This window comes from Xenopus tropicalis, chromosome 7, assembly GCF_000004195.4.
Source record: "Xenopus tropicalis strain Nigerian chromosome 7, UCB_Xtro_10.0, whole genome shotgun sequence".
In the NCBI taxonomy this organism is placed as follows: Eukaryota; Metazoa; Chordata; class Amphibia; order Anura; family Pipidae; genus Xenopus; species Xenopus tropicalis.
Window position 1 is genome coordinate 37473161 of NC_030683.2, and position 25698 is coordinate 37498858.

General features: G+C 42.4%; 2 long non-coding RNA genes across 4 annotated transcripts in view; both read right to left on the bottom strand.

Moving 5' to 3' along the window:
- Positions 1-9155: 9155 nt before the first annotated feature.
- Positions 9156-25698, bottom strand: part of LOC101735151 — a 34357-nt gene continuing 17814 nt past the window's right edge. The window contains exons 1-5 of one of the 3 annotated variants that reach the window (XR_004223612.1): positions 14908-15105; positions 14646-14748; positions 13343-13423; positions 11188-11259; positions 9156-9360 (exon numbers count right to left, since the gene is read on the bottom strand). This is a non-coding gene — a long non-coding RNA (uncharacterized LOC101735151). The other 2 variants (XR_004223611.1, XR_001924974.2) reach the window with 2 other exon arrangements.
- On the bottom strand, positions 21508-25363 carry LOC105947745. The gene is made up of 2 exons (XR_004223613.1): positions 23969-25363; positions 21508-22592 (listed from the first exon to the last, which is right to left on the bottom strand). It is a non-coding gene; the product is annotated as an uncharacterized LOC105947745 (long non-coding RNA).

Consider the following 25698-nt stretch of genomic DNA (forward strand, 5'->3'; position numbering starts at 1 on the left):
GAACCTTGGGCACGCACATGCTACATGGGCCCTCCTAATCACATGGACCCCACAGATATTTTCTCCACAGATACAGCCTAGAAGGGTGGTGTCTGTACAAAGTGTAGCCTAGGGGCCCAACATATCATTAATCTGTTACTGGCAGTCAAGTACCAAGAAGTTACTTGGTAGAATCAAGGCACAGCAAAATAGAGCTGTTGAATGGAAATGGGATACTAGCAAACTTTTTGGCTCACGGGCCACATTTACTTACCCCTGGGCCAGACCGGGCCAGGGCGGGTAGGGCCAGGCCAGCGTTACGCCCCCTTCGTCTCTTTAATTCCGGCCCGCCAATGACACCAAGTCTCGCGTGATGAGACTTGGCGTCGTCGGCGGGCTGGATTAAAAAGGCCAAGGGGCCGGATGTGGCCCGCGGGCCGTAGTTTGCCCACCCCTGAATTAGACTCTCTATGTTGGGGAAAGGCTGTTAGCTAACTGACAAGCACAATGACTTCAGCAATTGATTAATGCAGGATTTTACCATAATAATAAACGAGGGCCTCCATGTTGCTGTTCTCTGTCCTGAAGTCCTTTAGGTCGTCATAAATCATCTGTAAGTGAAAGCAAAGAGAATTAGGCACACAGTTCTAAATGGATCTAAATACTGCTCACAATCAGTCTGACTTTGAGGACAACAGTGACAGAAAAGATTTGGGGATTTCTATGGCACCTACATGTCCATAATAAGAACGATGGCTCATGGGGTGGCAGTCTGTTAGTTTTTTCCCCAGGATGGTGTATTTAACAAATGGAGTCTTGGTCCAGGGAAAAATGTGGCCATTGAATTCTTTGAGGGTTGCCTAACATATTGGCTCCCTCTCTGTAAACAAGCTCTTCCGTGCCCTTTACAGAAACTGTTTAGTGTAAAAATTAAACTGGATAAATAGGTCATGTAAAATAAAAAATGTTTTCAATATTGTTAATTAGCCAAAAATTTAATCTATAAGGCTACAGTGAAGGGATGTCTAACATATTAGCCAGAACACAACTTACTTCTTTACATGTCTTTAACCCAGTGATCCCCAACCAGTGGTTCGTTAGCAACATGTTGCTCCCCAACCCCTTGGATGTTGCTCCCAGTGGCCACAAAGCAGATGCTTATTTTTGAATTCCTGGAGTGGAGGCAAGTTTTGGTTGAATAAAAACCAGTTGCACTGCCAAACAGAAGCTCATTTTGGCTGCCAGTCCATATAGGAGCTATGAAATAGCCAATCACAGCCCTTATTTGGCACCCTCATGAACATTTTTCATGCTTGTGTTGCTTCCCAGCTCTTTTTACATTTCAGTGTGGCTCACAGGAAAAAAAGGTTGGGGATCCCTGCTTTAACCTGTGTCTCTCTTACTCATTAGTTGTCAGTGACTTAACAGGGGACCACATGAGACCTAACTGCTCAGTTAGTTTGCTTTTGAATCTGACCTGCATGCTCAGGAAACAAAACATGTCCCATGTGGCCCCCCTTCAAGTTGCTGACTGTGTAGGAGAGATACAAAGAAGGAAGTGGTGTTCTGACTATGATATGAGAAATCAACTCTCTCCAGCCTTTATAGATAACATTTTTGGCTAACTATATTGAAAACTATTTTTATTATATTATCCAGTTAATTGTACACTGAACTGGTTCTTAAATGCAATTCTATATCTGCACAGAGGTAAATGGTATAACAGGTCCTCCTATATGTGTAAAAGAAGACAGTGACAGAAGTCAGATTCTGTGCAGACAGACAGGTGATTAAGGAAAGGTTATGTAGAATAGTGAAAGGCAAACAGTAGTTCAGATGAGAAGGTATTTTGTACGAAAGAGACAGTGGCATTACCTGAAACGCAGCCATGTTCTCTCTCACACTCAACAAACCTAAAGGTACAGATACAAATGGGCATGACATTAGTGACAGAAATAGAAAGATTTTAAATTTAATAAAACAAATTTTCATTTCAAATATGCTTAATAGTTCCCAGATAATAATGGCTTGCAGTTTAAAGTTCTGTTATTCCCCTTCTCATGTTTCAAAGAAGCAGTTTGGGGAGGCTAAAGATGGCCCATACAGAGACCTACAGCTAATGTGAGACTTAGTGGATTCGCTGCTGGTGTAAAAAATGAACCTCCCAACTACCTCTTGCTGTTCCCACTGACTCCCAGGGATACTGCGCAAAAGTGCGGGTGGGAGAGCTTTTTTACCCTAAAATGATTAGGATGTAAGAGTATTCATACGTGCACTTCTGTTAGGGGTTCTCTATACATTTGTGCTTGGGATCAGTTAGCTTAAAGGGGCAGGTCACCTTTAAATTAACTTTTAATATAATGTAGACATTGATATTCTGAGACTATTTGCAATTGGTCCTCTTTTATTCTTAATGGTTTTCAGTTATTTAGCTTTTTGTTCAGCAGCTCTCCATTTGGTATTTCAGCAGCTATCTGGTTGCTAGGGTTTAATTTAACCTAGCAACCAGGTAGAGATGGGAATATGAATAGTTTAGGGGCCTGCATGGAAAAATAAGTAATAAAAAATTACAATAATAATAAAATTGTAGCCTCGAAGAGCAATACTTTTTGGCTGCCGGGGTCAGTGAACCCCATTTGAAAGTTGGAAAGAGGCAGAAGAGAAAGGCAAATTATTCAAGAATTACAGACCAATTGCAAATTTGCTAGGAATAGGCCATTCTATAACATACTAAACATTAACTTAAAAGTGAACCCCCCCTTTAGATGTGTTTAAGTTAGTTTTATAGAGATAGAGGCAGTGGGCACTGACACTGAGACACAGCCTGTATGTACAAACCCAGCCCATTACACGCAGTGAGATGCAGCCTGTATGTACAAACCCAGCCCATTACACGCAGTGAGATGCAGCCTGTATGTACAAAACCAGCCCATTACACGCAGTGAGACGCAGCCTGTATGTACAAAACCAGCACATTACATGCAGTGAGATGCAGCCTGTATGTACAAACCCAGCCCATTACACGCAGTGAGATGCAGCTTGTATGTACAAACCCAGCCCATTACACGCAGTGAGACGCAGCCTGTATGTACAAAACCAGCCCATTACACGCAGTGAGACACAGCCTGTACAGTGGAGGAAATAATTATTTGACCCCTCACTGATTTTGTAAGTTTGTCCAATGACAAAGAAATGAAAAGTCTCAGAACAGTATCATTTCAATGGTAGGTTTATTTTAACAGTGGCAGATAGCACATCAAAAGGAAAATCGAAAAAATAACTTTAAATAAAAGATAGCAACTGATTTGCATTTCATTGAGTGAAATAAGTTTTTGAACCCCTACCAACCATTAAGAGTTCTGGCTCCCACAGAGTGGTTAGACACTTCTACTCAATTAGTCAACCTCATTAAGGACACCTGTCTTAACTAGTCACCTGTATAAAAGACACCTGTCCACAGAATCAATCAATCAAGCAGACTCCAAACTCTCCAACATGGGAAAGACCAAAGAGCTGTCCAAGGATGTCAGAGACAAAATTGTAGACCTGCACAAGGCTGGAATGGGCTACAAAACCATTAGCAAGAAGCTGGGAGAGAAGGTGACAACTGTTGGTGCGATTGTTCGAAAATGGAAGGAGCACAAAATGACCATCAATCGACCTCGCTCTGGGGCTCCACGCAAGATCTCACCTCGTGGGGTGTCAATGATTCTGAGAAAGGTGAAAAAGCATCCTAGAACTACATGGGAGGAGTTAGTTAATGACCTCAAATTAGCAGGGACCACAGTCACCAAGAAAACCATTGGAAACACATTACACCGCAATGGATTAAAATCCTGCAGGGCTCGCAAGGTCCCCCTGCTCAAGAAGGCACATGTGCAGGCCCGTCTGAAGTTTGCCAATGAACACCTGAATGATTCTGTGAGTGACTGGGAGAAGGTGCTGTGGTCTGATGAGACCAAAATAGAGCTCTTTGGCATTAACTCAACTCGCTGTGTTTGGAGCAAGAAAAATGCTGCCTATGACCCCCAAAACACCGTCCCCACCGTCAAGCATGGTGGTGGAAACATTTTGCTTTGGGGGTGTTTTTCTGCTAAGGGCACAGGACAACTTATTCGCATTAACGGGAAAATGGACGGAGCCATGTATCGTAAAATCCTGAACAACAACCTCCTTCCCTCTGCCAGGAAACTGAAAATGGGTCGTGGATGGGTGTTCCAGCACGACAATGACCCAAAACATACAGCAAAGGCAACAAAGGAGTGGCTCAAGAAGAAGCACATTAAGGTCATGGAGTGGCCTAGTCAGTCTCCGGACCTTAATCCAATAGAAAACCTATGGAGGGAGCTCAAGCTCAGAGTTGCACAGAGACAGCCTCGAAACCTTAGGGATTTAGAGATGATCTGCAAAGAGGAGTGGGACCAACATTCCTCCTAAAATGTGCGCAAACTTGGTCATCAATTACAAGAAACGTTTGACCTCTGTGCTTGCAAACAAGGGTTTTTCCACTAAGTATTAAGTCTTTTTTTGTTAGAGGGTTCAAAAACTTATTTCACTCAATGAAATGCAAATCAGTTGCTATCTTTTATTTAAAGTTATTTTTTCGATTTTCCTTTTGATGTGCTATCTGCCACTGTTAAAATAAACCTACCATTGAAATGATACTGTTCTGAGACTTTTAATTTCTTTGTCATTGGACAAACTTACAAAATCAGTGAGGGGTCAAATAATTATTTCCTCCACTGTATGTACAAAACCCGCACATTACACGCAGTGAGACGCAGCCTGAATGTACAAACCCAGCCCATTACACTCAGTGAGACGCACCCTGTATGTACAAAACCAGCCCATTACACGCAGTGAGACACAGCCTGTATGTACAAAACCAGCACATTACACGCAGTGAGACGCAGCCTGTATGTACAAACCCAGCACATTACACGCAGTGAGACGCAGCCTGTATGTACAAACCCAGCACATTACACGCAGTGAGACGCAGCCTGTATGTACAAACCCAGCACATTACACGCAGTGAGACGCAGCCTGTATGTACAAACCCAGCCCATTACACGCAGTGAGACGCAGCCTGTATGTACAAACCCAGCACATTACACGCAGTGAGACGCAGCCTGTATGTACAAACCCAGCACATTACACGCAGTGAGACGCAGCCTGTATGTACAAACCCAGCACATTACACGCAGTGAGACGCAGCCTGTATGTACAAACCCAGCCCATTACACGCAGTGAGACGCAGCCTGTATGTACAAACCCAGCACATTACACGCAGTGAGACGCAGCCTGTATGTACAAACCCAGCACATTACACGCAGTGAGACGCAGCCTGTATGTACAAAACCAGCCCATTACACTCAGTGAGACGCAGCCTGTATGTACAAACCCAGCCCATTACACGCAGTGAGACGCAGCCTGTATGTACAAACCCAGCCGATTACACGCAGTGAGACGCAGCCTGTATGTACAAAACCAGCCCATTACACGCAGTGAGACGCAGCCTGTATGTACAAAACCAGCCCATTACACGCAGTGAGACGCAGCCTGTATGTACAAAACCAGCCCATTACACGCAGTGAGACGCAGCCTGTATGTACAAAACCAGCCCATTACACGCAGTGAGACGCAGCCTGTATGTACAAACCCAGCACATTACACGCAGTGAGACGCAGCCTGTATGTACAAACCCAGCACATTACACGCAGTGAGACGCAGCCTGTATGTACAAACCCAGCCCATTACACGCAGTGAGACGCACCCTGTATGTACAAACCCAGCCCATTACACGCAGTGAGACGCAGCCTGTATGTACAAACCCAGTCCAGTACACGCAGTGAGACGCAGCCTGTATGTACAAACCCAGTCCATTACACGCAGTGAGACGCAGCCTGTATGTACAAACCCAGTCCATTACACTCAGTGAGACGCACCCTGTATGTACAAAACCAGCCCATTACACGCAGTGAGACGCACCCTGTATGTACAAAACCAGCCCATTACATGCAGTGAGATGCAGCCTGTATGTACAAACCCAGCACATTACACGCAGTGAGATGCAGACTGTATGTACAAACCCAGCCCATTACACACAGTGAGACGCAGCCTGTATGTACAAAACCAGCCCATTACACTCAGTGAGACACAGCCTGTATGTACAAACCCAGCCCATTACACACAGTGAGACGCACCCTGTATGTACAAAACCAGTCCATTACACACAGTGAGACGCAGCCTGTATGTACAAACCCAGCACATTACACGCAGTGAGACGCAGCCTGTATGTACAAAACCAGCCCATTACACGCAGTGAGACGCAGCCTGTATGTACAAAACCAGCCCATTACACGCAGTGAGACGCAGCCTGTATGTACAAAACCAGCCCATTACACTCAGTGAGACGCAGCCTGTATGTACAAACCCAGCCCATTACACGCAGTGAGACGCAGCCTGTATGTACAAAACCAGCCCATTACACGCAGTGAGACGCAGCCTGTATGTACAAAACCAGCCCATTACACGCAGTGAGATGCAGCCTGTATGTACAAAACCAGCCCATTACACGCAGTGAGACGCAGCCTGTATGTACAAAACCAGCCCATTACACGCAGTGAGACGCAGCCTGTATGTACAAAACCAGCCCATTACACGCAGTGAGACGCAGCCTGTATGTACAAAACCAGCCCATTACACACAGTGAGACGCAGCCTGTATGTACAAACCCAGCACATTACACGCAGTGAGACGCAGCCTGTATGTACAAACCCAGCACATTACACGCAGTGAGACGCAGACTGTATGTACAAACCCAGCCCATTACACACAGTGAGACGCAGCCTGTATGTACAAAACCAGCCCATTACACTCAGTGAGACACAGCCTGTATGTACAAACCCAGCCCATTACACACAGTGAGACGCACCCTGTATGTACAAAACCAGTCCATTACACACAGTGAGACGCAGCCTGTATGTACAAACCCAGCACATTACACGCAGTGAGACGCAGCCTGTATGTACAAAACCAGCCCATTACACGCAGTGAGACGCAGCCTGTATGTACAAAACCAGCCCATTACACGCAGTGAGACGCAGCCTGTATGTACAAACCCAGCCCATTACACGCAGTGAGACGCAGCCTGTATGTACAAACCCAGCACATTACACGCAGTGAGACGCAGCCTGTATGTACAAAACCAGCCCATTACACGCAGTGAGACGCAGCCTGTATGTACAAACCCAGCACATTACACGCAGTGAGACGCAGCCTGTATGTACAAACCCAGCCCATTACACGCAGTGAGACGCAGCCTGTATGTACAAACCCAGCACATTACACGCAGTGAGACGCAGCCTGTATGTACAAACCCAGCCCATTACACTCAGTGAGACGCACCCTGTATGTACAAAACCAGCCCATTACACACAGTGAGACGCAGCCTGTATGTAGAAACCCAGCACATTACACGCAGTGAGACGCAGCCTGTATGTACAAACCCAGCCCATTACACGCAGTGAGACGCAGCCTGTATGTACAAACCCAGCCCATTACACTCAGTGAGACGCACCCTGTATGTACAAAACCAGCCCATTACACACAGTGAGACGCAGCCTGTATGTAGAAACCCAGCACATTACACTCAGTGAGACGCACCCTGTATGTACAAAACCAGCCCATTACACTCAGTGAGACACACCCTGTATGTACAAAACCAGCCCATTACACGCAGTGAGACGCAGCCTGTATGTACAAACCCAGCACATTACACGCAGTGAGACGCAGCCTGTATGTACAAACCCAGCCCATTACACTCAGTGAGATGCACCCTGTATGTACAAAACCAGCCCATTACACACAGTGAGACGCAGCCTGTATGTACAAACCCAGCACATTACACGCAGTGAGACACAGCCTGTATGTACAAAACCAGCCCATTACACGCAGTGAGACGCAGCCTGTATGTACAAAACCAGCCCATTACACGCAGTGAGACGCAGCCTGTATGTACAAACCCAGCACATTACACGCAGTGAGACGCAGCCTGTATGTACAAACCCAGCCCATTACACTCAGTGAGACGCAGCCTGTATGCACAAAACCAGCCCATTACACGCAGTGAGACGCAGCCTGTATGTACAAACCCAGCCCATTACACGCAGTGAGACGCAGCCTGTATGTACAAAACCAGCCCATTACACGCAGTGAGATGCAGCCTGTATGTACAAACCCAGCCCATTACACACAGTGAGACGCAGCCTGTATGTACAAAACAAGCCCATTACACGCAGTGAGACGCAGCCTGTATGTAGTACCTTTGTATAGTACCTGGGTATAGTACCCACGTATAGTACCTGTGGGAGTGGGATGAAATCTGCAGCAAAAGTTGAGAGTTGGTTCTCAGGTTAAGTTACAGCTGCAGATTCTTCCATTTCTGCACCGCCTTTAGTTTGCAAAATCTCCTGATCCCTGTGTGCATCTGTGCTTTGATTGGTCAATTTTACTGTCTGTCAAGAAAGCTGTGCTCTGATTGGAGAATCCACAAGAAGAAAGGTCCAGTCGGAGCACAGCAGAATGGGCCTGCAGGAACAGAAGATTTGCAGGACAGTGCAGAAATGGAGTGAGTTTTTATTTTGTTTTGTTTTTTGTAAGGTGCCAAGCAGGTTTGGGGAGGCTTAGCCACCCCTAGCCTTATTCAAAATCCGCCTATGATCCGGGGGTCAATGACTCTCACTATTTTAAGATGTATAATGCTACTGAGAGTACACCCTGAGCTTTATTACTATTAATGACACATTAGTTGCTGCCATTTTTTGATGCTGCATCCATATGTACCATAATGTAGCACACTGTGGCCCAGGATAGTTTTCTGCAGGGCAGGCTGCTGCCATCTTCCCAAAGCTCCCCAGCATCCTCCAGCTCTTCAGACTGGGCACATGTGCAATAAGGTTGTCTTTGGAAAAGTTCCGTACTGCACAAGTCTGACTAAGGCACAGGGGACCCTGGGAAGTTGGGGCAAGATGGCAACAGCCTAACCAACTACCATGGGATGAAGAGGAGCATAGACTTGGGAAAGATATAAGTGACTTAACTAATTGGCATTCCCCCCCCCCCCCCAGTGAATTTAAGGCAGATATGCTGTAGAATATATTTGCAAGATTACCTCTTAAACGAAGCTTGAAATGATGCTGTAAGGCCGAGGGGCCGGCACAAGGCCGGGGTACCCCAAAGGGACCTCCCTCTGTAGGTTCTTGTTCTCCCTGACGCTAGTTTAGTAAAGATGGAATAAACTATAAAAAAAAACTGTAAAATCCAATCCATCGCCGAAGCAAAAAAACGCAGGCAAAAGCAGGCAAAGCTCTGTAGCAAGATCTGTATAGAGAAGAGAAAAAAATTAAACAGAAAGGTCAGCTTCAGTGATTATAATTATAGTAGATTTCTGTTTGGTTGCTAAGGGTAACAATACTTTTGTCCTTAGTTCAATAAATAATTCTTGTCCTAGATCATGGAAAGAATAATTGATTTGTCAGATTCCCCTCTGATGTTTAGTAGGCATTTCTACTTTCACTACTCATGGCAGGAATGCACCAAATTCATTGCTGCGAATAATAATACCATCTGGTTGCTAGGATTCCTGACCATTGAAGTCACTTGGGGGTGTCTAACATTTTGGCACCCCCAAGTGACTTTGACTTTCCTTCTCCTTTAAACCCTAAAAATAAATATGGGAAGCAATACCATATTTTATATATTGAGCCAGCCAGTTTCAGAATCTTTATAACTAGAGCTGGGCGGTATGACCAAAAATTTATATCACGGTATTTTTCAAAATTATATCGGTATCACGGTATTTGACGGTATTTTTTTTTCCCCATGCATGATTAGGTGACCACCCCAAACACCCCCCCCGCCACCCCCACATCCGCACGCACCCCCCCCCACCCCACCCCAAACACCCCCCCATCCCCTTCACATAAATATACCCCCCCATCCCCTTCACATAAAATATAATTACTGGCCAGGCAGCCGCAGGCACCCCCGACAGCTCACATTGGTATCCGACTCTGAATGATGCGTCCTAGCGATGGCGCTGACGTCACGTGCGTGCTGACGTCGCGTGCGCGCTGCCGTCACGTGCGTGCTGACGTCACGCGTGCACCCGGAAGTATTTGGAAAAATTGCCAGGAAGCGCGCACACCGGTATGGGGTTATGTAAAAAATTTATATAGTTTTTTTAAAAGAAAACCGGTGTTCGGTTTTTACCGGTATACCGCCCAGCACTATTTATAACAGTAATGATTTTGACCTTCGCTGTTGTGCATATGGGCCACTACATTGGACTCTGTTAGATGTGCCAGTGACACTGCACATGCTCAGTAAGCTTAGTGGTCTTCACAAATCATCAAGCAGAAAATAATTTTCTTCTGTCAGAAGCTGATTCTGCCATGTAATGAGAATCAGTATTAATTACTATTGTGCTATTTATATTATATATATAGTATACAGTATTGTGTGGCAGCCCCTAAGAGCTATATAAGTAACGGCAGGTGTGATGGGTAACTGTATTATAAAAAGCTGTCAGGTAAAGTATGTTAACGGGCAACATTTGGTCCCACTTTGTAAAGGATATAATATAAATGCTCTTCTATTATGTAAAGTTTATACCCAGCACCCATGGCAGTAGGCACAGTGATTAGACTGTGGGCTTCTGTGGGTTCAGGTAACAGGGACTAATGTATAAACAAAAACCATAGTTTAAGGAGGATTTCTTTGAGCATAGTAATATTATCGCTAATCAACTCAGGCAGGAGCAAGCTATTCTCAGGGTTAACCCAGGGGATAAATGGAATGGTACTGCCCAAACATCTGAGTATACATGTAAAATATCTGGCTACATGTAAAGCCCATACAAATTCTATATATGGAATATATGAAGGCGGAAAGGTCAGAAACAGATTTAAAAGTTTTTGGTGCACAACTGACATAACAATATAATTGTATTGATGATTATAATTTAATGTTGAAATTTGGAGTGAGACTATCCATATTCTTACTTCCATAGTGCCTTCAGCCATGCGTCTCTTTTTAGGCTATTGCTAAGCCAGGCTGATTCTCAGCCTGCAGATAAACAGATCAGCCCCTACGCTCTGATCAGCCTACCCATGTGCCCGCACCCGCACGTGTACATATTCAGATTACCTGCATGGAGCCCATAGAGGGTTTTGTAAAGGTGTGTGTAGAATTTCAGAGGATCAATAGTGGGAACATCACCTGGTTAATACAAAAACAATACAAAGTCACATAGCACACAATGTCTCTGAGTGTAAAGCTGTTTTATTTAAAGAAATTTTATAGACGCTATTAAGAATCCTGTAGAAACTGGTACAAATAACCTCATATGAAGACAGTTACAGTCTTTTTGTGAAGCAGTTTCCATGATGGTTGATGCAAAAGTGCTCTGGTGCAGAACTGTTACTGGAGTCAATTAAAGCAATTATTAATATTACCCAACATTCACTGTCATGAACAAGAGTGCACTGAGAGTATCCTGACTGGTGCATTCCCCACTGTGAGCCAGCATGGACAGCAAAAAGCCAATGCCTGGTTACAGGAGGTTTAGAAGTGTGACAGGGTCTGTACTACAGAGAAAGTGTGGCTCATTTAATGAAAGGGATAAAACATCTGAATCTGAGGTGAGAAACATGCAAGGGGCCAGTTACTAATTCCATTTAAATCTTACATAAAGGTAAACCATCAAAGCAACCAGACAGGTGGGGGGGGGCCACACAGAGGGGGTTCACGGGCCGCCAGTTGGACAGCACTGCAGTAGACAAATGGGACACACAAAGCATATTTATTAGTTGTCAGGAAATGTAATCAAAGTAAAACATTCAGGCTTTAAGTATGTTTTTTATTGTGCTGGAAAACATTGTTCCAGATGTGTGTTGTTCACACTTTTTAATCCCTGCATTGTTCACCCCCTGCAGTGTTCACACCTCAGACTCAGGCTCTAATCACCCCCATTGTTCACCTGTTCACACCTCAGACATTGTATGTACTGCCTGGACTATGCTGACTGTGTGTATGGCACACACAGGCAGCATAAGGTAGGCAGATTATGGAACATAGGCAGCATAGGGCAGGGAGGGTATGGCACACACAGGCAGCTAAGGGCAGGCAGAATATGGTACACACAGGCAGCATAGGGCAGGCAGAGTATGGCACACATAGGCAGCATAGGGCAGGTAGAGTATGGCACGCACACACAGGCAGGGTAGGGCAGGCAGAGTATGGCACACACAGACAGCATTGGACAGGTAGAGTGCTGCCTGTGTGTGCCAGACTCTGCCTGCCCTATGCTACCTGTGGGAGGTGAACCTGGCAGGGGTTTGTTCTGGGAGTTTGTTAGCAGTTGGAAATAGCCATTAAATGGTCCCTAAGGTGTGTAATTATGTGCTGGAGGTTGCTGTGCTATCCACAGGGGAGGAGGAGGCATATGGATTTAAGGGTATATCTTAATATGACATAATATAATAATTTCACATATGAATGACGGTTGATATCCCCGTAGTAAGTACCAAGCACTTGGGCTTTTGCTGCACTACCACCATTGTGATAAAATAGGTGTGGTTTGACATGGGTGTAGTTTAAAAAAGGGGAGTGGTCAAACTAGCTTCCATTAGCGGCCCTCCATCATGTAATAGGGAAATTCTGTCCCTCTGCACCGCAGAAGTTGGACAGCACTGGTCTACTGGGCTAAAACTTAAGAACTACCAGGTTTTTTTTTTCCTGTTTCTGGCCATCATGGCTGGGTGAGATGGCAAATCTATATTTGAAGCATGATTAGATGGTCATTTATGGAAGGAATAGGAAAATATTTAATTCACTTACACCAGAATCAAGTCTGTGAAGAAATGCAAGGAGGTCATCGAAAACTCCTTAGCCCCCAACCCAAGACTGCTAAGGATTCTTCAACTCCCAATCCTCTGCCCAAGGTGATACCTGAATCTCAAACACATTTACCTATTGCACATTTTAATAGGAATGTCCTTGACCCACAACTCTCCTGACAGAGGTCTTTTCCACTCTCCACAGCCTCAGACCTCTAACTTGTACACTGGAACTACATCATGGCCTTCATCCAGCCTACCCAGGGGACTATCCCAACTAAGACCAAAATATTTGTGTATCTGGGTTTTATTTATTCCTTCTAGTGTTCTGCAGTGCAACCTGCCCAGGTCTGTTTATCTTTTCTGATGTCTATAGAGAGGCCTTGATGTAAGCAATTTCATGCCTGTTTTGGGGCCATTACTCAAGCTTGGCAGCACGTCTATAAAGTTTATGAATCTCTTACCAAGTTTAGTTTCTTTTCCTTGCTCTCTGATGCTTCTGCCTCCAGCAGCTCACGCTCCTATTTCTCATCTGGTTTCTTCCACTAGAAAGATATACAACAGTGTTGAGTAATGAATGTGTGATTCACACATGAAATTTCCCTGACTACACAGACTTTAGCGATCTACGGTGTGTGTCCCTTCAGCAGTTACAATAGAAGCTCCCAGCTTCTCCTGACTGTCAGTGGTTTTAGAATTACACTTAAAGTAGTGGTTCAACTTTTACCTATACCCCCAGGGGCAAAAAGCCCCCTTAAAGGAGGAGGAAAGGCTAATAAAGAGTTAATCTCAAGCTGCAGGCATACCTTCAGTTGTCTCAATAGTGCCCTTAAGTCTCCCCATACTTCCCCTGTTCAGATGATCAGAAGCCAAACAGGAAAAAAAACGCTGAGCAGGGTAGAGAAGATTCCCATAATGCAACGCTCCTGCACTGACAATTTGACCAGATCCATAGCGTGCACATGCGCACACAGCAGGAGCGTCTGTTTGCCATGGCAACGCAGCCTACAGGAGAACACTGCTCTGTGACATGCAGACCCGGCAGGTGGGTGGAGCGGGGGGGGGGGCAGGTGGCAGGAGCGGGGGTGTTTGTGGCAGGAGCGGGGGGTGTTTGCGGCAGGAGGGGGGAGCGGGGGTGTTTGTGGAAGGAGCGGGGATCGGGGGGTGTTTGTGGCAGGAGCGGGGATCGGGGGGTGTTTGTGGCAGGAGCGGGGATCGGGGGGTGTTTGTGGCAGGAGCGGGGGGTGTTGCAAGTGTCAGGCAAACATATGAAGGGAGGGGTTTGTGAACAGGTGCAGGGATCGGAGAGGGGCTGGCTTGTGCTTTTCAGCAATAACCCATACAGACATGCTGGACAAGATGGCGGTGCCGTTCACTGAAACAAGTATGTGGGTTCTAGTATGTGTATCTCTGTAAATCTTTCATTAGGCAAGCCAGAAATATAGCGTTTTACACAGCAATAGTAGTACTATTTAATAGTGTGCTTAATAGATTTTTACTTTCCTTCTCCTTTAACTATCATTGCCTAGACCCCCCTCACCTCTCCCTTATCGCATAGTTTTAAAGTTTACACTCTGTCCCTATCGCTAGCTAAAAATGCAGAGTAGCGCAGCTGCGTACCTGGCCGACATCTTACCAACTGAAGGCTCTTCGGGTCTCACCGCCGACACGGACCCTGTTTGCACATGCGCAGATGGAGGTAGCAGGAAATCCACTTCAACTGCGCAAGCGCAAGCAGGGTCCGTGTCGGCAGAATAGGTTACTTACTAGTCTGGCTGGGAAAGGATTCCTGTACGAAGCTTCAGGAGGGAAAGTAGACAAACAGTGATGTCAGCTGTATCACATCCCTTTAAGCAACTGCCATGAAATTCTGTAAAAGACAGCAAGGGAGAATTTAGGGTATTTTTCCAGTGCCCATTAGTAAGCAATGAGAATATCATGTATTCCTGATAAGCTGTGTATATATTTAGGGATTTTTGCATTTTAAAATCTGTTCAAGGGTCTCCAAATGAAATTTGTACTGACTGACCAGGCCTTCTTTAAATTCTCTGAGCTTCTGAGTTTCTTTTTTTGACCTATAATTAAAAAGAAATTTAAAGTGTTTCACAAATGTACTGAGGGATTAAACATTACATTTAATGTAACTAGCCATGCTTAATAGTGTTAACCCTTTCCCTGCCAATCACGTAGCTCCTACGTGCTGGCATAAAAAGGTGTTGAACGCCCAGCACGTAGGAGCTACGTTTTATTTACTTTGTGCTCGTTCTCTGCGCTCGCCGGTTTATCCGAGCACAGAGAGCGATCGCAAATTAAAGAACCCCCTAGACAATGAGCGATGGGGGGTTAACAGTGGCCCCTGGGGCACGATCGCCCAGGGGCCCCATAGAAAAAGTCGGACACGTAGATTCTACGTGTCCGACTTTTTCCTCTCTCTCCCTCACTTCCTGCACTCCCCCTCCGCCCCCCCCCCCCGTTTCCTGTAACGCTACTCACCGGTTCCTGCTGCTGTGCCTGCGTCTCCTGGTTCCTGCTGCTGCTACTCACCGGTTCCTGCTGCTGTGTCCTGCGATTTTCCAGTGATCTTCAGCTATTGGACCCCAAGTAAGCGCTACATACACACACATATTGCACTAATACTCACACTTACACACACACATACATTTTGGGGGGGGTTGGGGGGTTACAGAACTCACACTTACTTGCACACTCACACACATGCATTCAAAACACATTTTACCATGTGTACACACTCACTTACACACTTATGTAATTTTGTAAATTTTTTTTTAATTTTTATCTCATCGTTTTTTTTCTTGCCTGAAAAAAGTGTTTTATTGCCATTGCGGATAGCGTATTCGCTAATCGCACTGCGCAATACCTTTTGTGTATTATTTTGGTGTTTTTAATAAATTTTCTGTGATTTTGGTGCATTTTTCACTTGACTTTGTCTCTAAAACTAATTTGCCAAGCCAGAATACTCAAACTGTGATTCTGACTGCAGATATCACTAGGATTTTAGGGTTTTTCTTTGTGATTTTAGCGATTTTATTGCATTTCATATTGTTCTTTGTTACTGGTCTTGCACATGGACATTTTGTCTGCTGTATTTCAACTTGGCTTCCTCTGTACCCCACATAGTTTGGTAAATCTATGCATATTGGGCATCAAACTGTTCAGTAGACCCCTGGCGTTCATATTTATGGTGTTTTATGTTGGTACGTTATGAAATGTGGGGTATATAATGGGGCAAAATGCAAGCTTTGTAACAATTTTCAGAAATGTTATAAAAACCATTCTGTTTAGCATAGCTTTGTAGTTTGGTAGTTTGCAGTAGAAAGATGTATTTACTCATTTTTGTTTTGTCAGAATGTGTACTTTCGGAAAATGTATGGTTTTCTAGGGTCTCCGTACTGTTAGGGGGTCTTATGGCACATAATACACATACCGGGTGCAAAAACTGCACAAGCCGGAGCGTCATATGTGAAAATTCAAATGCACTATTTTCATTTGGGTGCCCCTGTACTCCGCATAGTTTGGTAAATCTATGCATATAGGGCATCAAACTGTTCAGTAGACCCCTGGCGTTCATATTTAGAATGTTTTATGTTGATACGTTACAAATTGTGGGGGTACATAATGAGGTAAAATGCAAGCTTTGTGACGATTTTCAGAAATGTCATAAAAACCGTTCTGTTTAGCATAGCTTTGTAGTTTGGTAGTTTGCAGTAGAAAGATGTATTTACTCATTTTTGTTTTGTCAGAATGTGTACTTTCGGAAAATGTATGGTTTTCTAGGGTCTCCGTACTGTTAGGGGGTCTTATGGCACATAATACACATACCGGGTGCAAAAACTTCACGAGCCGGAGCATCATATGTGAAAATTCAAATGCACTATTTTTATTTGGGTGCCCCTGCATAATTTCGTAAATCTATGCATATAGGGCATCAAACTGTTCAGTAGACCTCTGGTGTTCCTATTTGGGGTGATTTTCCTTTGTACGCAAGAAATTGTGTGAGATAAATGTGGCAAATTGCAACATTTTTAGTAGATTTTCTGAAATTTCATAGAAACCACTAGCTTTAGGAAAGCTTTGCAGATTGGTACTTTGGTGTAGAAAGGACTCTTTACCCATGTTGGATTTGTCTGAACGTTTTTTCAGGGGTAACCCTATATTTCTGCAGTTTCTCTCCCACATAAAACTGCCATGTGTTTATGAATTAGGTAAAGGTAAGCCATGAAATTATTGTGCACAAGGTATATTTGGGGGTCTCTAACTGCCATGTGCTTTGATAGACCTATGTACAGTGGGCATCAAACTGTTCAGTAGACCTCTGGGGTTCATATTTAGGGTGTTTTATCTTGGTACCTAATGACCTATACAAAATAAGATGCTGCATATTGGAAGTTTTGAGGTGATTTTTGGAAATGTAATAAAATCGGCAAACTTAGGAAACCTTTGCGGCTTGGTACTTTTGAGTAGAAAGACATAGGTACCCATTTTAGATTTCGGAGAATGTGTACTTTCCAAAAATATATGGCTTTCTGGGGTGAGCATACTTTTTTTGTAGCGTTGTCCCACACAAAATGATGTAAATGTGTTGATTTTGCAGAAGCTGAAATGACAGAAATGGCAGATCATATGGTATATGTTCACATTGGGGCCCCCACATGCCACATACTTAGGTAAACCTATACATATTGGGCATCATACTGTTCAGTGGACCTCTGGTGTTTTATGTTGGTACCTAATGCTATATGGGAGATAAGATACTGCAAAGTGGAAGCTCTGAGGGGATTTTTGGAATTGTCATCAAAATTGCTAACTTTAGAAATGCTTTGCGGCTTGGTACTTTGGAGTAGAAACACATGGGTACCCATTTTAGATTCGGGGGAATGTGTACTTTCCAAAAATATATGGCTTTCTGGGGTGAGCGTACTTTTTTGTAGCTTTATCCCACACAATATGATGTAAATGTGTTGATTTTGCAGAAGCTGGAATGACAGAAATGATAGGTCATATGGGGGTATGTTCACATTGGGGCCCCTACATGCCACATACTTAAGTAAACCTATACATATTGGGCATCAAACTGTTCAGTGGACCCCTGGTGTTCATATTTAGGGTGTTTTATTTGGTTACTTTATGACCTGTAGGAGATAAGATACTATAGACAGGAAGCTTTGAAGCGATTTTTAATACATTTCACAAATTTTGATAAAAACCAATAACTTTAGGAAAGCATTGCGACTTGATAGTTTGGAGTAGACAGACAGTTCTATCTATTCTGGATTCCACAGAATCTGTTCTTTCTAAAAATGTATAATTTTCTTGGATAAACCTTATGTTAGTGGAATTTGTGACCTTGAAATCTAATGTATGCAGCTTTCTGGAGCAGTGCTTTGGAAATTTGGTAGTGTACTGCTGGGAGTTTTTGACATATACAAGTGAGAAATCTCCATAAAACTATATATATATATTTGGTATTGGCACGTTCAGGAGACATGGGACTTTCCAAATCAGTTGTATTTTTGTGCATAAAATAATATTTGTTTCTGGTGTATGTGTTTATATTATGGAAAATATAATTTTTTTTTCATTTTTTAGACATTTAGAAGCCTATATCTTGTTACAGAATTGTAATTACACAAAAATTCTACCATATTTTGAAAGCTTAGGTTGTCCTGAAAAAAAACAATATATAGTTTTCCTGGGTAAACTAAAATTCCCCCCAAGGAAAAGCCCCTAAAGTGAAACAAAATGTCTGGCAGTAGAAGTTCCACTTTGGCCCAAAACGGCTGGCAGTGAAAGGGTTAAACATCCATTTATTAAAAAAAAAAAAAAAAACTTATACAATGACAGCAGTGCATGCCCACATATTTGCATTAATATTTATGTAAGTTTAGCATAAGGCTTAGATGATCTCTGGCATCTAACTGGGGGCCATTGCCTGTCCTTTCTAAAATAAGAGCAAAGGTGTTCATGCTCATTTGTGTAACCCTTTTCTCTGCAAAGTTTGGCTCAGACCCCCAGCTCATGGGTAATTTACACTGATATGATAGCATTGTACCTCATTCTTCTGAAGTTCCGGAACACCAAATCAGCATGATTCCTAGTGCTCACCTTCAGTTCTCAGCCACCCCCTAGTCAACGTTTGAGCCCACCTAGGGAACCAGCCCACATACAGCCTGGGTTCTAGAAACTCTCCTCCAAGATCCTTATTCTACTAACACTGCTGGTACGTGCCTGTACTGCATGCTTCCTGCAAAATGTTCCTAACACAGCAACAATACTTACCTGAATTTTGTAACAGAGTATTACTTGTATATCATACACCTTATATAGGGCATTGGCCGGCCTTTAACTCATCAGTAGTTTTCCTTCTTAGAATGCCATTAAGTTGTAAACTATTGTTAAGAAACAGAACCTCCTGTTATTTAAAGGAACAGTAACACTAAAAAATAAAAATGTTTTAAAATAATTAAAATAAAATGTACTGTTGCCCTGCACTGGTAAAAGTTGCGTATTTGCTTCAGAAAGACTACTATAGTTAATAGAAATAGCTGCTGTGTAGCCATGGGGGCAGCCATTTAAATTGAAAAAAGGAGAAAAGGCACAGGTTACATAAGAAGATACCAGATAAACTCTGTAGAATACAATGGGAATCTGCTACTTATCTGTTATCTGCTTAGTAACCTGTGCCTTTTCTCCTTTTTTCAATTTAAATGGCTGCCCCCATGGCTACACAGCGGGGTATTTATATAAACTGTAGTAGTGTTTATGAAGCAAACACACAACTTTTACCAGTGCAGGGCAATAGTACATAATTTATTAATTATTTTTATACACTTTCATTTTTTGGTGTTACTGTTCCTTTAAGCATCCCAAATGCTAGAGGTTGAAACCTACTCCAGCCCACAATCTAGACCCTCCTTCTGATGCTAATAAAACTAATTCTGTATCAGTTTATCAGTATTTATGGGGATATGAATGACAAAATTTCAGTGTGTGAGTTGCCTGCGTTAATGTATGGTATGCCTTTACTTTAAGCCCTACCAAGCATGTAGATACTATGTGCTTGCAGGAAAGGCTCTAAATACCAAGCATGTAGTACCAATGCCTACATTTTTGGCAGATAGAGGTTTCTTTCTGTATCAGCGGCTTCTGCCAGGAGCAATGACAGCCCCTGGGTAAGGAGTAAAGGGGGATATCATGTCGGTCCTGTGTCACACACTTGCACACACTTATGTACACACTTACTTATGTACGGAGGAAGTCACTGGGGGTGGAGCTGGAGGATACTAGGGGGAGCCGCAGGAGGATTCTGGTGGAAGCTGGGGGGAAGCCGGAGGATGCTTGGGAAGTACTCTGGGGGGGAGCTGGAGGTTTCTGGTGGGAGCTGGAGGATGCTTGGGGTGGGAGCTGGAGGATGCTGGGAAGTACTCTGGGGGAGGAGCTGAAGGTTTCTGGTGGGAGCTGGAGGACCAGGGAGGGGGTAACTGGAGGATGCTGGGGGGCCTTGGCTACCAATGTCTGTGTGTCCTTTGTACTGATGGGAGGGGCCATTGGGGGGCAGGGCGTGGGAAGAGGGGGGCCCGGAAAATTTTGTTGTGAGGCGCCCCGTGATTTCTGATGGCGGTCCTGCTCACCGTGTTGTATGTATGTGCCTTATTTAATGTGCCATAGTTTTTACCCACCGTGAAGCAACCCCCACTAAATTTCCAGCATAACTGATGCCCATGGTAGGCAGTAAGGAAAGGGAAAGGGTAGCAGGCCTGCACCCCTTGACACTGTTATCCACCTTATGCGTCTGGGCAACACAAGTTGGGTGTAAATAAGCACTAAGGGTTATGCGTCTGTGCTCCTTGGTTTTTTCTGCACCTGTGGCAGATGCAAGCATAAATCCAACTTTATCCCTGTGTGTGCACTTTTTTGTTTGAAAATGAGTGATTTAGTACACTAGCAGAGAGTTCAGTGCTGGGCAATCAGATAGTAGAGAAAACACTCCAACCTGCACTTCATCATGGTCCCACTGACGTAATAGAGGGAACCTCAAGAGGCAGTAGGGCGGTTAGTAGCAATACCAGTGGCATTTGATTCATAAGAATGTGTACTTTCCAAAAATATTTAGTTTTCTGGGGTGTTTGTATAGTTATTATTAACATTTATTTATAAAGCACCAACATATGGTCTTATGACATACGCAGTCAGGGGGCTCTGTTTGCACAAGTGGAGTTGGCAGTCTTCGTTTGGGGTCCGTACATGCCACATACTTTGATATATCTATGCATATTGGGCATCAGACTGCTCTGGGGACCTCTGGTGTTTATATTTAGTGTGATGTGCCTTTGTATGTAAGAAATTGTGCAGGATAAATGCGGCAAGTTGCAACATTTTTAGGTGTTTTTTAGAAATGCTATCAAAACTTCTACATTTAGGAAAGCTTTGCGGTTCAGTAGTTTAGAGCAGAAAGAAATATTTACCTGTTTTGGATTAGTCAAAATATGTACTTTCCAAAAATATATGGTTTTTGGGGTGTTAAGGTCAAACGTTGAATATGAAGCCAAAGGATTGTCAGCTGTAGGATAAAATGTATTGCATGCAAGAGAACAGACGCAGACACAAGGCCTAGCTGTTCTGTCCTACCTGATTGGTAGGCAGATCTTTATATATTAATTGTTCCCACACAATGAGGACATAGGGTGGTCTTATAATTTCACCAATCAGATTGAAGCACGTCCTGATTACATGTTATCTTTTAGGACTACTCATCATGAGACCAGATTTGATTTATTCCCTAATTACAAGTTTTGGCAGTACATCTTAAATCAATAGTTAATTCAAACATTACTATTTACTTAACTTTACAAAAATGTCATTTAGAATGTCATTTTGTGATTAAGCCTAGTTCAGAAATATTGACTTACACAATGAAAGAATAACATAGTATTAAAATTGCTCTATATAGTTTAATTAATATATATGTATCCATATAACCTTAACATTTCCCCTCTTTTGGTCATTCTACTGACCACACTAAACTATGTAACCTACAGCCCTAAGCTTGTGCCTAAATGCAATTAACTTTATTGCAGCTCCTTTGTCGTGAAGAGGGACTAAGACCGTCTTCAAAACCAAAAATTCATTCTTGACCAGCAGAATTTGACCATAACTCATGCTGGAGAATTCTCGATCCACCGCAAACCAATTAATTGCCTAAAAATAACTAATTTCCCCTCTTTAGTCTAAGATACCAAACATAACATAATAAACTCAATCCCCATAAGGTTCCACTCCAAGTGTTTAGTAATGTTCTTTTTGGTGAAAGGTAGCCGTTTATTCCATCCTCCAGTGTTATTGTAAAAGGTTGGAAAATATGCCATCTCCGCTTTGGTATTGGCTTCAGTGTTATCCCAAGTACTATTTACTGATGTTATAATGCCAATAGAAAGTTGTTTCGTGTAAACACAAGACCAGCTATAAACGTCCTTATAATTGGAGCAAGTTCCTGATAGCAACCACTTTGATGTACGTCTTATGGAGATATGGAATATGCCACCATAGTTAAATTGTGGATTGAAGCAAGAATGATTTGATTCTCGTAGAAAATTTTCATTGTCAACAAAAATTGTTCCTTTCATGTCATTAGTTGAGCAGACGGATATCATGATGATTGCAAATATTTTCTACATTATCAAAAAGGAACAATTCCAACTAGGAGAAAATTAAAAACACATTCATAATTCTGTATCATTGAAAGTATTGGAATCAAAGTTATCAACATTAACACGATAAATGTGCTGATGCCTAGCTTTAATGTAACGATTAAGGAAACACAGAGTTAATTTGTAAAATATGTAAAGCATAAGTATTATTATCAGTAACATTATTAATAATGCTCCTACTTGTTTAAAAAAAACTTCCAATGGATCCAAAAATTTCACCAATTTTGAATCCCTTCATAGGATTCCATCCCTCATGACCAATTTCTCTAGCTAAAAATTGTAATTGTTTCACCTATTTAAATGACCTTGTACTATATCTTCATTATCATCTATCCAAGTACAACAGTCTTGCTTAAGGATAACTTGACACATCCCTCCTTCTGAAGCCAAGATGTAATCAAGCGTTAATTTTTTATGAAGGGCTAACTTGCTCATCTGAGCTATTTCAACCGAATTAGCAGTAATTGCAGCAGTAGTTTCATTGAACATTTTGTCAACAATACCAGGTAGCAATGGTACAAGTACCGTAACTATTTTCTGGCAACCAAGTATATGCACATGATCCACAGACAAAATAATAAGGTGGTTTGAGTGTTATCAAACCATCACTAAACATTGCTGTAGATATTGATTTATTAATTCCTGCATCAATCACGGCTAATGCAATCTTAAATAGATTCCAACATTCAACTTTTGTCAAGGATTCTGGCTGCGTAAAATTACACTCTGTTTTGTTAATACCTTCCTCATATGGATAATTCATCCACTCACTTTCTGGTTGTCTGGCCTAAGGCCAATCATTAGCTTCCATATATCACCCAAACTATTCATTGCTTCTTCTGAACTATTTTCCTCATGTCATTTTAAAAGTATAATTTCTGCCGTTTTGAGTAGGTTTCAATTGGCCTAGATGTAACTGATTCCATTTTTCTGTCTTATTAATACTGGCAGGGTCTTATCAGTGATTAGTTTAGCAATTGGAAGTCTCCAGGCTTTCTTTCTTTCCCTAAAGTCATATTGTTGTAGGTAATATTTTCAGTTTGTAATACATACAAAGAAATTGGCAATGCTATCATAGGAAGACTTTTTGAATCAGCAAGCCTATTCCCACAAATCCAATAATTAGTACGGTTAACTTCAGCTATCCTCCTTTGTAAATTCATATTTAAATTAGGCTCTTCATAAAAACAATGTTTACTTGAGACGTAAGTAATAATCCCCAAAAGTAAAAACAAAAAAGTAATGAATACCTGCACATCACCTCAGATAATATTCTCTTTGCTGTAGTTTTTGCAGTGGCTTTGGCAACTGGCCAGGCTTCTGGCCATCCTGAAAACATATCAATACATACTAAAACATACTTACATGTCCCCATTCTGGGTAGCTGGTTGTAGTACATTTGAAGTCTTTGGAAGGGTAGTCTGGCTTAGGTGAGTGTCGTCTTGGAGTTTTGACTACTTGGCCTGGATTATGACGTAAACAGGTAACACAAGAAAAAACATTTTGCAGCAAAAGCTGGAAATCCTTTGAACCGTGGCAGCCATTGCGTTCTTACATGAATGCGCAACTCCATGGGTTAGGTGAGCCATCATAGCATATAATGCCTTAGGCAGACAGTATGTTAGGCCATTTCTCCAGAGTCCTTTCTCATCTCTGGTGGCTCCTAATTTTGACCATTTTGTTTTTTCCACTTTAGGAGCTTGGTCCTGCATGGTTGCTAGGACCTGCAGATCAACTGGCCCCTTGTGGTCTTTTTTGTCATAACTCACTGTCATGACTGTCATCTGCTTTCGCATGTCCTTTTGCCTCTGCTGACAGATGCTTTGTTTATACTCTATTTAAAATGTCAGTTACAATTTCCCAATTCATGATCCAATACTAGATCTGCCACCTTATCCAGCAATAGTGCATAGGCTGGAATGGTTTTTCATAATTTCGCAGTGCTAAAGTTGGTGCCTCTGTCAAAGTTCTTTTTAGGTTTTCAATTGCCTTGTAATTTTTCTTTACTGACTTTGTTGCCAGTCTGAGCCAGAAAACACAGTAATCCTACTGTGTCTTCCTTACACTTTCCCTTATTTTCAAAACACAAAGGTAAATCATCTACATATTATAACAGTACTGTATCTTTGTGTTTTGGTGTCCACCCACTTAATAAGTCACAGATACAGTATGTGGTCTCCAATCCCCTCAATCTGTTGTGTACTCAGAGGGTATTGGGGTAGTCCATCTTACCTTGTAAAGTACATTATCATTATCTATTTTGCATCCTTCTATTTTATCTATCTCATAGACCCACTTGTTTGTTGTGGGGACCCTTCTTCAATAATAGGGATCAAAATATCAGATCGTAATAACATATTCTAACGAAATTTCATCCAACCATTTGTCCCAAAAATCAACAAAAAGTTTGTCACATAAAGTAAGATGTATAGAAGGTTCCCAGGTATCATCACTCGGAGGATATCCTGTCTATCTTACTCAGTAATAGAGGTCGTTATCTTTGATCGCACAATCTACTATCTTCTCTACCTCAAACACTTAAGTTGAAGGACCTTCCCCCTCCTGCATTTTTTCCAGGTGGTGCTCTAACAGCTGTTCTGTAACAAGATATTATTAACATGATTATAATGAAAAGTACTATAACGAATATTATCACACACCCTATAGGAGCCATTAATGATATGAAGATATTTGACAGCCATGTCGCTGCACTCCCTGGCCTGTTAATAGATAATCTAAGGTAATAATACTAATAATAATAAGATAATAATTAAGATTATTATCTTATTATTATCTTATCTTAAGTCATGCATATACCTTTTTCCATATATATATATATATATATATATATATATATATCTATCCCTGGCGGTAATAGTTTAGGAAAAGCCACACCATGTTATCCCATTAATCCTGTAAACCACTGCATATAACTTTCAATTTTAGATTCACAGGTTGCATCCTTATTTTCCTCTGCATGAACCCTTAGGGGTACATGTGGAATGCAGTGCTATACCCTAACAATTAATACCAGTATTGCAGTGACTCAGATTTGTGTCACATTTCTCAAGTTCATACGTTCACACGTTCATTTC